Raw genomic sequence first — 17,673 nt, 5'->3', positions numbered from 1 at the left:
ACGCATTTTAACATGAGGGAGACATAGAAATCACAGAACAGCTTTATTTGCTGTGAACACTTATCTATAGCACTCATAAACATACCAAGAGGCTCCATGATATCTCAGTCCATAATGGAAGCAGACAGATTTTAGGAAATGGTATAAAGATGGATAGTGTATGGTACCACCTTTTGCTGCCAGGAATATTTTTTTTTTAATTAGTTTATTTTTGGTATAAATACGAATTACTTACTCAATTCCCATAAAATAAGAAATCATTTTGCTGGTAAAACAATTTTAAGTACATCTGGTTAGGAATTCTGACAGAAGAATGTTTCCCATCAGTACATGGGAAAATAAATGTTTTTGGAACATATCCTGCAGAAATTTGACGGACAAAATGCAAAAATAATTACAAAGAGGTATGATGCAAATTAAGTTGAAATATATGTATTATAAAATATTGTATTATTAAAAACTTTATTTAAATTAGTATCATACATGCTTAATATTGTATAAATGGTCAAAGCAAAGTAATCAGTATGATAATTCAGCCTGATAACTTGCATGAAAATGAAGCATTCTGGTTGTCTCATTTTTAGCATTGAATTTTAGAACATCGTCTTTTCATTTCAGTTCATAATAATAAAAAAAGAAAACAAAATAAAATGTTAGCATTACCCATGATTGGTGTCTTACAGAGTTTGAGTTAGAACCACTGGAATTTTGAAGTAAAGGCCAAGGGAGGAGAGGGCATTACTGTCTGTGGTCCCATTCCTGCTCCTCTAAAAAAGTAACAATGGGAAGCAATTCACTGGATAACACTCTGTGTGATAAATCATGATTTTATCTACAAGCACCTTGAAATTTAGGATATAGATACTCAAGAAAAGTACGTGGCTGAAAATGATACTTATTTCATCTGTGAGGCTAGCCAGCTGACAGGGGCAAAATTAACACCTAAATTTTGACCCAGAAAACATCAAGAGGAAAAATGAAAGAGAAAGTATACCAAAAGGAAAGATGACAACAATTATGTGTGATGCAGTATCATTGGGTTCTGCCATTTTCTTCATATACTGCTATAAATCACGGGAGAGTTGAGAAGGTAAGTCGCCCTCCCTTCCCCCAGGCACACAACTCACAGAGGGATGCAGACAGAAAGAGACAGGTTAGTGCTGAACAGAAGTCGGATAGAAGCATTGCTGTCAACATTAAAATATATCTGCATGTGAGAAGTTTTATTTCAAAATACATACAACGTCAAATGAATTATTTACACCCGAAACTCTGCTGTGGTCTGAGAACATAAAAAAGGGTGAGAAAAAACAGATTCCTTTCTGTGGGGGTTTCTTTTTTTGCCCCCTTCCCTGCAAATAATGATACAGACTCTATGGAACCTCCCTGGTATCACTCAATTTAAAAATCCAGGGGGTTTTGCATATTTTGTTCCAGTGTAAAAGAAGTACTTCTGCGTGAAAAAAAAATACACGTATTAATTCAGAAGTATTACGCAACTGAATATGTCATTTTAGAACAGACTTGTGCAACGACAACCATAAATGTATTTACGTGTTCCACCTCCATTACCTGTAATACTAATGAACACTGATTGCTGTGGCAGGCACACAACATACACAACATACAGAGCAAAATTCAGTCAAGTCCTAAAGAACTTCTACACAACCTACCATTCACCATCTATAGATGTGTGAGAAAATTTTCCCTGTTGATCACATCAGACAACAACATTACTGTAGAGTGCATATTTTGGGTTTGTTCTTTAAAGTAACAACAGCTAGGAAAGCAAAAAGGATCCTTGTTTTACCTGGAACAAGTCAGAAAGGCTCTGAGCAATGACATAATTCTGACACGGTAGCTAAGTTAGTTCAGGTTAAATCAGCCACAACTTCTATGTCAGGCTGCAGGGCTGAACCCACAAACTTCAGCACTAAATTGGATCATCGGCCAAACATTTTTTTATAAACACGTGATCTCAATACTCTTATCATTTGAAAGACTATTTATTGCCACTCCTAATTTGCTTGGAACTTTTTTGCTTGGTTATTAAGAGATCAGAAGAAGGCAGGACCTGGTGTTATTTGTTTGTTGGTATCATAAACAGTTCTGGTTTTACAGCTCTCCCAACACTGAAGTTCCAAGAGTTCATGTATACACACACAGCACTGGGATTAGTGGGTTTAATTTCTTGTCATGCATCTGCTGGGACAGTGGAAGGCTTGAGGGTTTTGGCATTAAAAGACTGACCTAATTAAAGTTGATTCACTCTTCCCAGGTATAGAGTAGCCAAGTTTTGAAGCACCACACCCCATCATATCATGAGGGTGGAAGCAGACTGGATCCTTGGAACATCTGCTGACAAGTTTATACCTGAAAAATAATTCATTTGACATAGGATAGCAAGTACTCAGATATCCTTGAGAAAATTCAAATTGAGAAGGATTAGTCAAACTCTGTTTAGATAAATATATATATATTTATGCACTAATACAAAAATTGCTTACGTATGAAGTTTCAGATCTCATTTCCATGCCTTGTTCCTTTGGTTCCAGTCATACTTCCCACCGCCCCTTTTTTTTTTTTGTGTTTCCCTTATATTTTTCCCGCTCTATGTAACCACAAGCACTTTACTTGAAAACACTATATTCTGTACAGCATTAATTATTTAGTTTATTATTTGCCTCCTGCTACTTATATAGGAAAAGTCACTGCATAATGAACATTTATGCAAAATCTACAATAACAATTTTGGGGTTATATTACTTTTTCTTTAATATACATTTGAATGGTAAGAAACTGCAATAAAACTTTTCTCCAATATCAGCATATGGCAATTCTTAATATAGAAAAAATATCTTTTTATTTCCACAGAAATAACATATATATTTATTTATACATCTATATACACACACACACTGGGTGATATACTGATTCCATTATAAGTAAGAGTATGCATTTTTAAAAGTTAAGAGCAGAGCTACTTGTTCTTCCTTCAGTATATTTCCAACAATGTTTCACTCTGTTATGCATTTCTTGACTTCAAAGTCTTTCTCTATAATCTGCTATAGTCCATACCAGTCTCACCTGTTTTGATTTTTCTGAGTAACCCATACATGGGTATGTTTGTGTGTCACTGGACACACAATTTAATATATACAAATTTAATATATTTTTCACTATGCATGCTACCATCCACCTTTTGCAGTTATCTGATAACTGTCAGCCCCCCAAACTTTCACTTTCATCTTCGTTTACACTGAATTTCACTGTAATTCCTCAAGATCAGAGCTCATATAACAAGTGTAAATTCTCTTTAAAAAAAACCCAGGACTTCACAGAACCATTTCAATGGTTAGAGCAACAATTAGAAAATACCCTTACCGTGAGATTTCTGTAAATGTACTCCATAAAAAAAAAAATCTAGAGGCAGAACCAAAGTATGTGACTTTATCCCAGTTTCTGCATCTATAGAATCAGGTAATTACATTTAACTACTTCACAGAATACTCTTAAGCCATTATTATATATAAAAATTGTGAAGCTTTTAAAACTGTCAAGACATGACAGAACTGGAAGCAGAATAGAGGGACTCCATTATTCTCCTAGTTAGAATTAAACACAAGAAGTTCAGAGATTTATACATTACGAAGGCTCAAAGAGAATACCTTTTAGCTTTTTGTTAAGCTCAATACCTTAAACACAAAGAACCTTTTTCCTTAAGGCTTGTTTCCACCCTTTAATCATTCTTGTGACTCTTCTTTGAGCCTTCATTTATTTTCTTCTTTACTTATGGACAACAGAACTAGAGAAAACAATCCAGCCTCAGTCCTCTCAGTGCCAGACAGAGTATCATCTCCCTTCCCAAATCTTCTAGCTTATGTACACAGAGATCATGCCAGCCCTTCAGCCGCTGATGTTTTACACAGGATGGAGTCTACTGCTCTAAAAAGAAGTACTATGTCATTGTCTCTTGGTGCATAATGTTACACTTGCTGCCTTAAAGCAATGATCCCGTTTTGTCCAGTTTGACAAGTATAATCACTCAGCAATTTGCTCCATTCATTATTATATTATCAATCTTCGAATCATCTACAAACTTTGTAAGTGATTATTTTTACAAGGGCACAGATAAAAAAAAGTTGAAGTGTGGAGGACTGGGAACCCATGAGTACACACAGAAACTCAAAGACCTCAAACAATTGTAAGTAGAATCAACTTCCTTTGGGCCTAATTCAGCTACTGTGGGTCCTCCTCACTGTACATTATTCTTGTTTCTTCACGAAAATGCCAAGTAGCACCAAGAAACTCACAGAAGCCTAAATGTGTATTTTCCCACTACATCTTCATCAATGTATAAGCACCTCGAAAACATGGCAAGGTGTAACAAGATCTATTTTTAATAAACTCATGCCAACAAGCATTAGCTCTATCCTGTGTTTCTCCTTTGTCCTTTATTAATGAAGTCCTACACCAGTTATTCCATCATTTTACCTGGATCAGTATCCGCGCTTATAATTACCTTGGTTACCTGGCCTGCAACACTGGCGCTCATCAAGGTTTCTACTACCTTCCTGGTATGCCAAGACTTTTGTAAATCAACAGTGAGAGTCCAACGGTAACGCCTTTCTCTGCTCTTTTTGGATTAAGCTAACCACAGATTTTAAAATAGCTAAGCTGAAAACTGGACTTCCACCTATGTACCCGATGTCCCAGTCTATAGGCTTCTGGAGAGGCAATAATACCCTCATTTCCTGTCATTCTGTGTTTTAAACAAAACATACCCTTCATATACCAGCCTTCAAGACACTCTCAAGCAGGAAAACCAAATAAAACCAACAATACGTGCTATTCCTTCTCACTCAAATGTTTTAGTCTATATAAGCAAAGGTACCTCAACAGAAAGTCCTACCAGTGCGTGAAAGAAAATAACTGCAACACCGATATTCTTCCCACTGCAGGCTTGGTTTATTCCTTTCATACACATGTGATCGCAACACAGGCCAATAAAAATGTTAACTGGGCAAACGGAAGAAGGGGCTGCTTTAATTTGTTTGTAAAACTATGAAAACCTAGAAGTGTTTCTCATTGGGGAATACATATGCCAAAATCTAGATAGAGGACTTTGTTTAAAATACGTATAAGAAAGTGTAAGAGAGGAATAGGCTGTTACTTTTCAATTTGAATAACTGGAGGTACCATAAATAACCAGGCAGAAAATTCATCTCCCCTTCTCTGTGATGTTCAGCTTATCTGAGAAATAAAGGTTCAAGCGGGTCAGCTTTGGTATCTAAAGTAGCCAATCTTTCATGCTGGCAAGCATCAACATTTTAAAAATGAGGAAAGAAAAATCTCACAACAAATATTGATTGATCACTCTGTCAAGATGACGCTGAACCAATTATCTATTTGGTCTTCAAAACACATACGTTGAAATGCTCTCCTTCTTGGATATTTATTTTCCAGATAATGAGTAGTTCTGTTTTATAGTGAGTGGGTACAGTTGCTGGGGACTGGGATAGGTGTTGAGGCAAGAGAGGGGAGAAGGAGGGAGATTTCATGCCTATAAAAGAGCGATTGAAGATCAGACTAAAGCTCATTTAAAGACTTCCAGTAAGAAACTGTGACCAAGGCTTAAAACACACTAAAGAAGCAGCTCCATCTTGAACTTCAGGAGCAGCTGTGCTCTCATTCCCCTTCCCCCAACACAGGAAACAGACCTAGAAACAAAAATAAGACAGGAATGCTCCTGTGCAAGCTAATGTTGTTGGCTTCTTAAACATCCACTACTCTTGTGCCAAAAAAAATGAAACCTAGGAGGATTTAACACTTCAAAGGGTAGTGGGAGTCTGCTTTAAACATAGAATTTTCTACCAGAGACAGATATTCTTTCATTTTGTAAACACGCTGGAAAAATGTTATCATGAGTGCATGTCAAGACAGATTTCATTTATATTCCTGTACTACTTATGCATAAATACACTCTTGCATATTGCACTTTTACCTATTTTAGACTACAATTAACGCTGTAGCAATGTTATCTCCCATCAGGAAAAAAAAAGGAGCAGTTGAATCTTCTGATACCTTCCGAAGCATTCTATTACAATGTGCAGTTTGAAAGCTTAACACTACAGAGAAATGTTTGACAAAAGTTCTCTCCTTATTAAGCAATGATACATAATTATATGTTCAAGGAGAATGTGAATAACATCTTGCCAAAGGAATGTACGGCCACATATGCTACTCACGGTATTCCCAACTACAAATTATAGTTATGCTTTCACTTGTGTTATTAAGAACTTGGCCTTTGTTCAGTGTATTTCATTGTCTGAACAAAGGTAAAGAAAAGGGAAGGAAAGTGAGTGGTAGGCAAAGTTCCCTGCCTAACTTTAAAAAAAAAACCTTTATCTAATTTTGACGAGTACAAATCATCTCAGTGGCTTGCTCTGCTTCACTCACCAAAAACAACTCATGTTTTCAACACTTAATTTAATATTTTGCACGCTAATGGAAACTTTACATAATGTATTCTCCCTCATAAAGCTAAAATGTCAACGCAGATGGGATTGTGATCTTGATATGGAGAGAAAGGAAATGTTATCTTTTAAAAATCTCCAGCCTAACAAACATGATGTGGAGGATGGGATGAACACTGATGTGAAGAAAAAAAAGGAGGGGAAAATAATCTTACTTATTTTAGAAGAGTGTCTGTATCTCTCTCTGAGCGCAGAACCCCCAGCCATACCTCTCTCAAGAGTGCTTAACGTTTGATTAAAATAGTTTCTTGGTCCCTCCTCATTCTGCTAGTGTCCTCCCTGTGGTAGGACATGAAAAACAGATTGAAAAACAACAGTTGATGCGATTGTAAACAGTTATATTTCTCTCTCACTTAAAACCTAGCAAGTATTGTCAGATCAGTCCTCAGTTACGATGAATTCCAACTCCAGTGATTTCCCTTTTTTCTAAAAAAAAAGAAAAAAAATGTATCTTTTAACTTCTTGTGCACTGAGATTTCATGGCCGTGCAGCACTTGTGTTTCAGCACCTGTTAATAATTCCTCACAGAACCATTAACCATTCCACCCATGGATCACATCCCATCAAACCACACAATGCGATCACTTAAAGCACCATTTCTTCACTGCTGTAATCTAGAAAGAAAGAAATAACTTGTAGCATTTCAAAAAGGGTGCAAAGTAATGTAAATGATTTTTCAATTTTAAGGGATTTCAGTCTAAATACAGATAATTAAATCTAAGCATGATGAGGAAACAAAAGCAAGCACTGATCACACTCTGGATATGTCAGTCCAGGAAAGATCATCGTCACAGACGATGAGCTTAATCCTGGACAACCAATTTTCGTCTTGAGTTCTCTTCCAGTTACCAGTATAATCTCTTGTCTCTAGAATAAAAATTGGGAAAATTTTTTGCAGGAAGACCTGCTTGCTTTCAGAACGCACTGCTTGTTATACTTGCAATGGAACAAAAACAGCTGCTCAACTGTCCACTATATATTGTCATTTCACAAACCCTTTTTTCCCCATTCTGTGTAAAGTCATATATTTATGCCTATCACATTTTCTATAATCACTGCTAAGAATAAGCACCTCCTTACTAGAGAAGTGTTTTATAATCCAATATAACACCATTCAAACAACTTGATATTTGCTGACTTACAGCAAGGGGACAGGTAAATAGACCAAGCTTTAAACAGATTACAACTGAACTAAAAACAAACCAAACCCAAACACTCCAGCGCCTCTAGCAGAACAGTCCCATCTACACAGGTGGTACTAGGCTATCACACTGGTTTTTACACTGTAATCATAAGTGAAGCATAAAGCTTCTTATGCCTGGAAAACAATATTGAGAACAGACTGTAACAAACTCTTTGACTTGACTGACAAGAGTGGATGTTCCAAAATGCCTGAACTTCACATCCCTGCACTCAAAGCAGGCTTTCTATCAAATCCTGGTCTAAAAGAATGCCTGGGTATTATTTTTTTTTTTTTAATTTTCTTCTGTGTTTTGCATGGTTATAGGAGTTATGTTCAGTATATCTAGAAGATACTAAGCTCTGCAGATCTAGTAACAAAATTAACAGGAGTTCCACAGCGAAAGGACCAACCTGGATGAGAACCATATCACAATTAATTTAAAAAAAAAATTATGTACTGATGGAGGTAGGCATTTCATTATATACAAGCTATATTTGGAAATGCCAGCTGGGCCACAATACAAAGGAAACAAAATAAAAGCATAAAGAAAATCCACATTCCTATTGTAGGTTAGGGTGAAAACGTGGTCTACAAACCAAGCAGTCTTTACATATTGCCTCAAAGGAATTTATCTATGTTTTTGTACATAGCTTAGTAACAAAAAGTCCTCATGCAAGTGTTACAGAAATTAACTAATTAAGAACTCTTCATTATCATTATAAATTTTCTGGTTGCTTGGTAAACAATAAATTTATCTGATGATTCTTCAGTTCAACACAGCAAAGGATTATTCTGCAACACATTTAGAACTGTGTTACATTTCTGTAATGATATATGACATGACAAATACTGTACGCCATTAGATTTCAAAACATCATATTGTAAACAGAAGGCTCCAAACTTACAACTTCTAAAGCTGCTTCATACCTCTAGCATGTGGTATATGCTCATTTCATCCATTTAAAAATATCTCATTTGTAAAAATCTGATCTCTGGAAACATGACTAGATGGGCTTAAAATAGGCAGTTTGCTGACGGATTTATAACTTTTTCTGCATTTCACAATTACAGTCAAAAGCAGATTTTAAAAAGAGTAAGTTCATACCCTTCTGCAAATAGGCATTTGCAACAGCCTTTGAATTGAGTTCATACCAGACTGCAGCCCACATAACGAATAAATACGTTGTTCTATAAGCAGCTGAACTAAAGGAATCTGCTTTTTTACACTTGCATACCCCATGTCTGCTGAAGAGCCTCACAAACTTCTGCTATAACCCAGACGGTGATGTTACGTACTGCCTGGCCAGCCAGTATGCGTGACTGCTAAGTTGGCTGCTGCCCCACAGAGCGAATCCAGAGCTGCGTTCTTCCTACCTTGGGAGGGAGAGGCATGACTTTGGTCTCCTTCACCTCCTCAACCACTACATCATACAACATCTTAGGAATCTCCTATCTTTGAGCACATTAGCATTCTTGTCAAACATGGCTGATGTTGTTTAACAGAGCCGAGTTTTCTATCATGGGAGGGATGGACAGAGACAATGCAAACAACACAAACTTTGTTTCTTAGGAAAACTTCAGTAACACTTAAAACAGTTGATGCATGCCAACTCAACACTCCCAAGCTCGTTGGTACTGCCCAAGGAAAGCTTCTGGATTGACCTACCACTTAGTTTGCACCATACAAACTCTGGCTTCTGCTAGTAAGTGCTGAAATCGGGCAGAAATCACTCTAGCTGTACCCATCAATATGCCCAGGGCACACAAATCGAAGATTTCAGTTTCTTTTTGCTCTCAACCTTTGCGTACTCTTACATTCAGGCCGTCCAAGTTAAGAATCCAGCGAAATTGCGACACTTGTCAGCTGAGCAAAACCCCTAAATAAAATAACATTTCACACCACTGTAGCCAGTCAGGCCACTTCATGAGGGAAAAGCACAGTGCTATATATGTGCTTCCTCACTGAGCAATAAGAAATAGTCATTGTCCTCTAGACTTCATCTTTGGCTATTCGGTTTCTACCACTGGTTAATTGGTTACTGGTTGCACGGAAATAGTAAATTCAAACCAATGGGGAATAAATAAGCTTCAGCGAAGTCCCTACCAGTATTCCACTCTAAACAGCTCTATTTTTAATAAACAATTGGATTTTTAATTTTAAAGGCCTTAATACTGAGTTTTTAATCAATGCCTAAATAGGATGAATCCATAAAAAGATGAGTTATTTGAACTGAACACCACATTGTGCTGGTGACCTTAATATGCCTGTTCTTCGACCTATTGCAATTTTGAAGTTACAAAAATATACAGTAAATGAAACTCTGGACGTTGATATTTAGCTGCCTTGAAATTTCCTTTATGTTCTGCCAACGTCAATTCTGATTTGGACTAGAATGGTAACTGGTAAACGATAATCTGGCATGCACTCATTAGCAAAAAAAACCAAACAATATCTTTTTAAAAGTACAATAAACCAGATAAATTTTCATCTCAGACCAGAAGAGTTTAGCCCCTCGTCCAATGTCCAGTCTTTATCCTTTTGTTGCTGATTGCACAAATGGCAGAAAAATATTCTATCACACATTAGGTTTTTAGCTATAAGGTCTTCCATTTAGCAATTGCTGTTTCTTCTCTCTCCCTTTCCCCCCATTTTAAGAGATGCCACCAGTGTGAAATCTGCCCAATTTCAAACAAATGAGGTAGAATAGTTTCACAGGGTGAATCAGTCCCAGTTCTTAAGTTTGCTTTTAAGGACTTGAAAATGCATTTCCTGTTATTTTTACTATTTAAAAAAATATCCTCACTATTGGGTAAAACATACAATAGACTAGATGGGAAAAAGCAACCTTGGAGGACTGCAATGAAACTGACTATGACAACGGTGTCTCAAATATGCAAAGTAAACAAAAAGGCAAGGAAAAAAAAAATTACATAGATTTCTTTTTTATAGTAACCTCAGCTATCACTTGTCAAAACACTTTAGCTGTTGTACAACACCAAGATAGAAGGTGTAGTTTCAAATACGTACATGTATTAAAAGATGAAAAAAAGAAAATAAAGTATTGTTTTAAAGTTCACGTTCCTTTTAGCTTCTAATTAATAGTATCTTTGTTATTTTAGGAGCCTCCTGGGTATTTAGAGGGCTAAATTGCAATAAAACCAAGGTACATAAATGAAACCTATTACGGTCATCTTAGTCAATAAAAACTAATTGCATCACACAATAGCCGCAGCTGAGGGACAGCCCTTGCCGGTGAGCAGCAGAAGAGGAGGAGGACACCTCGTACAGTCCCTAGCACACAGAGAAGTCTGACACCTCTAACCCCCCCGCTACCCTCCCACACCCCAGCCCTCCTCACCCACCAACAGGAAGCCATTTGACAGTAACATTTCAACAGCCGTATGGCTCTGCCACGCAAATCTGGCCTTGCTGCCTCATATTGTTGCTGTGAACCTTCTCCCCTGCTTCCCAAAACATCTCCTGACAGATGCATTTTGCCACAGTAAACACCCGTGGTAATGTTTTCTTCCTCATGCTCTTCAGGGAGAGGCACAGAGCCTCCATCCAACATGTCACACTGCCCCAGAAGATGCTTCATCTGAGTCAGAAGAGATTTGCATGTGCTGACATGTATAAGCAGCGAGGAGTCAGTGACACCGAGAGGTGGCCTGCAACATCCCGCACCTTGAGAACGTGGCTCCTGTCCGGCCTGGCCTGCTGGACCTCCCTATGGGGGGGAGACTGCCCTGAGAGACAGAGCCCAACACACGGGCCACAGAGCCAGTTTGGAAAATATGGTAAACAATGTATCTTAACAATATGAAAAACATCTACATTGTTTCTAAAAACGGGGTGGTAAACAAAGTCTAGTCCCTACCTTATACAGAAAGCATTTGAAAAATCTTACGTTCGGTGCATGAGGGAAGTAGTACCCCAAATACTTGTAAACCACTCAAACTCTGTCTATACACTGTCTGGGGACTACATGAGTTCCCTTTTTTCCTACAGTATGACCTAGACTGCATATTTACAACTGTTGCCTTCATCTGACTAAAGTTTCATCTGGGATCTCCACACCTGTCTCTTCATTTTATCCTTTGAATACCGCTCTAATTTATTTCATTCCTTTGGTGACAGACCTCCTTCATCTCAGAAGGGGAGCATTAACTTCATACTAAAGACTAAACCAGGAGGAACTAACTGTGACTAGACAATGTTTGGAATATGCATTTTTTGCTTTTCGTTGCAGAACGAGTTTGCATTGCTAGTGGATATGTAGAATTCAGACTCCTAAATATGGAGATAGCTTGAATGAAACTTTCAAAGCACAATTCTACATCGGTATTTTTCATGAGCAATTAACAGAGTTGCTAACCTTCTCATTACTAAATGCCATGTTATTTACACAGAAGCCTCACAGACTTCCTTAAGCGCCCTGCAGACAGCAGTCACACATCCCTTCACCCAGCCTTCCTCAAGAAGGGACTGAAGATACATGAACAAAGATCGAACATGAACCACAAAGACGAACCAGAAGGCCCAGCAACTAGCTGTTCACTGCCCACTGAAAGCTTTCAGTTACTGGGTATTGTATTTAAAATCTACAAAGTAGAAGGAGGATGGACATTAAAACATTTCTACTCCAGACAGGAAATTCTTAGAGATTATAAACTAGCAATTAAAGCCAAGTCCTAAATACACACACACACTAAACTTTCTGCACGTGACTACTGCTGTTTACTTCCATGAAACTACTGTGTGTGCAATTAAGCACAGGCATAAATATTTAATAGCTATGGCCATATCCTATATGAAGGAAATGCCTGGCCTACAATAAAGACACACATTTCACAAAAATACTCTTTAAGCACATAAATACATTTGGAAGGGAAGCAGCCTTTTTTTTTTTTTTTTTTTAAAGTCAAGCTCTCTAAGATTCAACTGAAACACCAAAACCAAAGTGCTGTTAGCTGCATTTTGATTAATAAGTTTAAGAACTGGAAAGCTAGATGTTAGGGGAGAGATGGCTTGATTAAGTTTACGTCTATGCTGAGGTAAGTTCAAGGAAGAGACATTGGTCACTGGTAATAAGATCAGTTCTTGGCTCTAAACATGGCTCCTTTTTAGATCAGTGTCAACCTGTACAGTACTGGCAATCATACAACACCTAAAATGGTCTGCAAACTATTACAGAAACAACTGGAATAAAGGCTTACATGCCTATGTAAGGAAGCATGATGGAGAACATCAAAATTTTGGCCTAATTTTGATCTTGTATCAGCAGGCATCATCAACTCCTTTATCTAAATACTCTTTTTATCATCAGCATTTTAATTAAAGTTCTTGCAATTATAATGACAAAATTACAGTCTTGTAAAATAAGAAAACCATATTTGACGGAAAATGAAGTCTATCTTTCCAGCAGCCAAACAACTGGATACGATCTTGTTGTAGTTTAACCCGGCAGGCAGCTGAACACCACACAGCCATTTGCTCACTGCTCCCCAGTGGGATGGGGGAGAGAATCAGTAGAAGAAGGTAAAAAATCGTGGGTTGAGATAAAGACATTTTAATAGGACAAAAAAGGAAGGGGGAACAACAACCATAATAATAAAAGAATATACAAAACAAGCGATGCTCAATGCAATTGCTCACCAACTACCAACCGATGCCCAGCTAGTCCTCAAGCAGCGGCCGCTGCCCCCTGGCCAACTCCCCCCCAGGTTATACACTGAGCATGACACCATATGGTATGGAATAGCCCTTTGGTTGGTTGGGGTCAGCTGTCCTGGCTGTGTCCCCTCACAGCTTCTTGTGCATCCCCAGCCTCCTTGCTGGCAGGATGGTGCGAGTAGCTGAGAAGTCCTGGACTTAGTGTAAACACTGCTCAGCAATGACAAAAACACCAGTGTGTTACCAACATTATTCTCATCTGAAATCCAAAACACAGCACTCTACCAGCTACTAGGAAGAAAATTAACTTTATCGCAGCTGAAACCAGGATGCATCTAAAGACGAATTGCTTCAAAAATGTGAGGCAATTCTTTGATTTGGAAGACTTGAAAACACCAATATGTAATTTCCCTTCTCCACAAACACACACGTAAATATACCAAAAGAACTATGCAAGCATTCTTATGAGAATGTTTTTCATGAAAAGTTCACTTTACCTCCCACACACATCAAGTTGACAATTGCGAATCAATTCAAAATGTAAGCACTTGCCCTCGGCGCTCAGTTAAGAAGTCTGTCATCTGCTTAATTCTGGTTTGGTGAGTGATGTTGAGGGTGTTTTGGGTTTGTTGGGGTTTTTTTTGCTTTGGTTTACTTTCATTTGTTAGTTGTTTTTTTTTAAAGATTCATTACCATGACAATTTATAGCCATTCATTAACACTTGCAGAACCAATTTCCTCTTTCAGAAAGGCCACTTCTCAATGAAAGGCTGAAAACCAGCGCTGTGTGAACGCTCACCTTCCAAGAGATCACAGCCTCTTTAAACTACTGCTACCAGCCTCAAGGAAACCTACCACTGATAAGAATGTCCAAGAAAATCAAACCTGGGGAAAGCTGGTGTGCGTGTCTCTCTCTCCAATAAGACCACTATCAGCACTGTTGTTTGTCTCTCTCTCTCTTGCTCCCTCCCCCTCTCAAAGGAACATATAATCTAATAAGTGAAGTAAGATCTGCAGGATCAAAACACAGTTTATTTCTTGCCAGCGTGATGTGGCATACACCTCACTAAACATCACTCTTCACAGGAAGCAGGCTAGCCTAGAATAGGCTTTGAAACTATCAGGTTCAAAAACTGTGAAACCAATCGTCAGAGAAACCTTTTTGAAACAGCAACTGCAAAAAACCAACAAAAAACCTGTCAGTTGAGTGAGGTGTTCCTCCTGCAAGGACCAAGTTATACTCCTTTTCTCTAGCTTACTTTTAACTGTGAAAGGTCTCTTGAGACAGTAGCTTGCTGGTATACTACAAACTGTCTTCATGTTTTCACATATTCTGGGGAGGTGGGGTTCCCTCCTCATTTGAACAGAGACTCAAAGATACAAAGTTAGATGCTGTACAACTACATAAATGCACACATTACTTGTTGATTGGCTTGGGTTGAAGAAATAAATGAAGTACAAAAATGGCCTCTTTCCATCAGAAGCTGCATGCTCCTGTGACAGGGCCCTACTGTTCACTTTTTTTTTGTTTGTTTACTGCAGCAGCCAGATTAATAACTAAGATTTCCAGGAAACAAAAAAATAATAAATACTAATTAACAATTCTAAAGAAAGTAATTAAGCTGTGTATGCAGTGTTGAACAATTAACACGAGACTGTTTTGCTAGGTCAACAATGCGAACTTGTTATATTGTGATTGGTTGTCAAAAACTGCTGTCAACTTGCAAAAGAGACGATAATCAAAACTTCAAGCGTATATCTAAAATTTCATTTCATAGTTTCTGTGGCTTGAAATTAATTGTTGATATTTAAACAGCCTAGAGCATGCCTCACACAGGTTCACATTCTCAACCTAAACAAAAAGAGAAAGAAATAAGAAGGAAGTCTAAGTTACTGTTTTACGGGTCCATCACATTTTGGTTTTCACATCAAATTTCTCTTAATAAATATCTTTCACTAAACTGTCCTCAGCCAGCATTCAGATAACTCTAAAGTACTGGAAAGAAAAATAAACAACCAAAAAACAATCTCCAAGTCTGTACTTTATGAGAATTACATACAAATTGCAAAGTTCATCATTTGATACTACTTATTTCTAGATATTCATATGCATAATTAATATGTAAATATGTTTAATTTTGAGAAGCATTTGGTTGGTTTTTTTTTTGTTTTTAAATTAGGTCACTATACCTCATATTTTTGTTCCTTTAGGGTTTTTGTTTGCTTAAAAAAGAACAAGGTTCCCAGGTGCTACTATTTCAACCACAAAACATGTTTTCGTGATTTTCAAGGTAGGAAATATTTGTAATAAATACTAAATCAAACCACTACTACATAATAGTACATCTTTCCACTACATCAAATGTTACATTAAATAAAACTAAACACATATGGGAAGCAATCTTACTACAAATTTACAGTAAAGATCCCCTAACTTCAATACCAACCACCTTCACAGAGTCACACGTATTTTAAATACAGAGCTGCTTCTGAAGATCGGGACCAAATTTTGCCCTTTCAAGAAACATACGAAGACAGAAAAAGAGAACCATCTATACACAGACTGGGGTAGTCATTTGGAAGGATCTTTTTAAAGTACTTTTTAAAAGTATTACTTCATTTAACTTCGGGGTGGGGGCGGGGGGGGGAGAGGGAGGCGATCTGTTGTCAGAATGTTATGATGCACCCTTGTATTGAGACTCCAGAGGAAGAGTAATTACTTATCCAGGTACTAAGCAGCCACTAATTCCTCTGATTTCAATTGGAGCTGCACATACTCAACGCTTCTGAAAACCAAGCCACTTATTTAGGTATCTATATTTGAAAATGTTTGGCCTCTAAGCGCACAGGGCTAGTACACAGACACACAAATTATTAACAACGTAATCAGCATGAGCCATAGCCAGTATACAAACAGTCTTGAGTGTCTGTCATAAAAGCACAGAAATAATGAGGTGCAGGTAACCTTAGTGTTTACTTCCAATTAGGTTAAACTCAACAGTCTGATCTTGCCTGACAGCAACCCCAAACAACCTCTGGCTTTAGATCCAGGTCGCTACATGATGAGAGCAGTACTTTGCTCCTAAAAATGTAGTCAAGAGAGGGAATATTACCATGTGTTTATCCAAGTTGCTGGTGGCCTAGCTGAAGTAGCCTACTGCTTTTCAGAAAAAGGCTTAATGCTTCTAAATGCTGATTAGATGACAGTCACAGCTATGCAAGAAAGTTTTAAGCAGTTAACTGCCTTTGGAAAAAAATTGTATAGTCTGAATTACCTTTTGCACTGCATGTGCTAGGATGGTCTTACGACTAAAGGTAACTGCTGTTATCCCAGTGGGACTGTCTTGGTTTTTGGTGTAATCAATATACACTAGTATTTCTGGAGGGCAACAAATTTTGTTTGGAAAGCAGAAACAATAACAAGTTGAGCCACATCAAGTCCCAGTGACAAAGCAAGTTGCTGGAGTGACTAAGCGGCATGACTGCACCACTTGGGAAAAAAAAACCAATAATGGCACACATAGAATATAGCTTTAAGATGCCCAAGATAGCAAGCTTCAGGGAGGAAAATCACATGTATACAAACATTGGTAATAAATAATAATAAACACAAGGTCTGTTCATTACATTATGCAGAACCTGGAAGAAATCATTATTCATCTGCCTGCCTGCTCAGTCTGTATTTTAGTGCAGTCTGCAGGAAATAATTTCCAATATTCAAAAAAAAAAAAAAAAAATGCAGGTGCATGGCTTTGTGTATCCAATTTCATCAGAACTCTGAAACGTAAGTGCTGAAAACCAGAATAATCAAACGAAGGACTACAAAGCAGACTAAATCCGCCTCAAAATAAATGAAATAAATGCACGTACATACATGCATTACATAAAAATCAGAAAGAGGAATCAGAAGTCGTTAGCTCCTTGGGCCAAAGGTTATCATGGTGAAAACAGAAAATGTAGTTAGCAAAAATATTTTAATTGTGTGACTTTCCCTTTGAAACAAACTATCAAGAAGGAAGGAGTCAAATTTACTTTTTCCTTTTATAGGCAATTCTTGAGGAAAGTATAGCAATAGTCGTAATTTTCAGGACTTCTAAAAATTACAAAGTGCTGTTTATCTTTCTTCTTATGCACATGCACATAAAGGTAGAATACAGTTTATTACATTTCAATCTAAGGGATTAACATATTACTATTTATTTTTATTGGCAGTAAGCCCAAATACCCCAGATCTGCAAGACTGATAGTGAAAAGGAAAATATTTCAGGCCTCAAAGAGAA

General features: G+C 37.5%; 1 protein-coding gene across 4 annotated transcripts in view; it reads right to left on the bottom strand.

The window, feature by feature from the left end:
* TBL1X (transducin beta like 1 X-linked) overlaps window positions 1-17,673 on the bottom strand; it is a 203,623-nt gene that overhangs the window by 173,972 nt on the left and 11,978 nt on the right. Inside the window, exon 1 of one of the 4 annotated variants that reach the window (XM_063341320.1) lies at window positions 6,692-6,711. The exons of 2 other annotated variants lie outside the window; for them this stretch is intronic. The gene's annotated coding sequence lies outside the window, so the exon portion shown is untranslated. Of the gene's footprint in view, window positions 1-2,250; window positions 2,270-6,691; window positions 6,712-17,673 lie in introns of those variants that run through there. One more of the 4 variants, XM_063341328.1, reaches the window with a different exon arrangement.

Source organism: Chroicocephalus ridibundus, chromosome 1 (assembly GCF_963924245.1).
Source record: "Chroicocephalus ridibundus chromosome 1, bChrRid1.1, whole genome shotgun sequence".
Taxonomy (NCBI): Eukaryota; Metazoa; Chordata; class Aves; order Charadriiformes; family Laridae; genus Chroicocephalus; species Chroicocephalus ridibundus.
The sequence above is the reverse complement of the archived record's forward strand: the minus strand, read 5'-3'. Positions and strand labels throughout refer to the sequence as shown.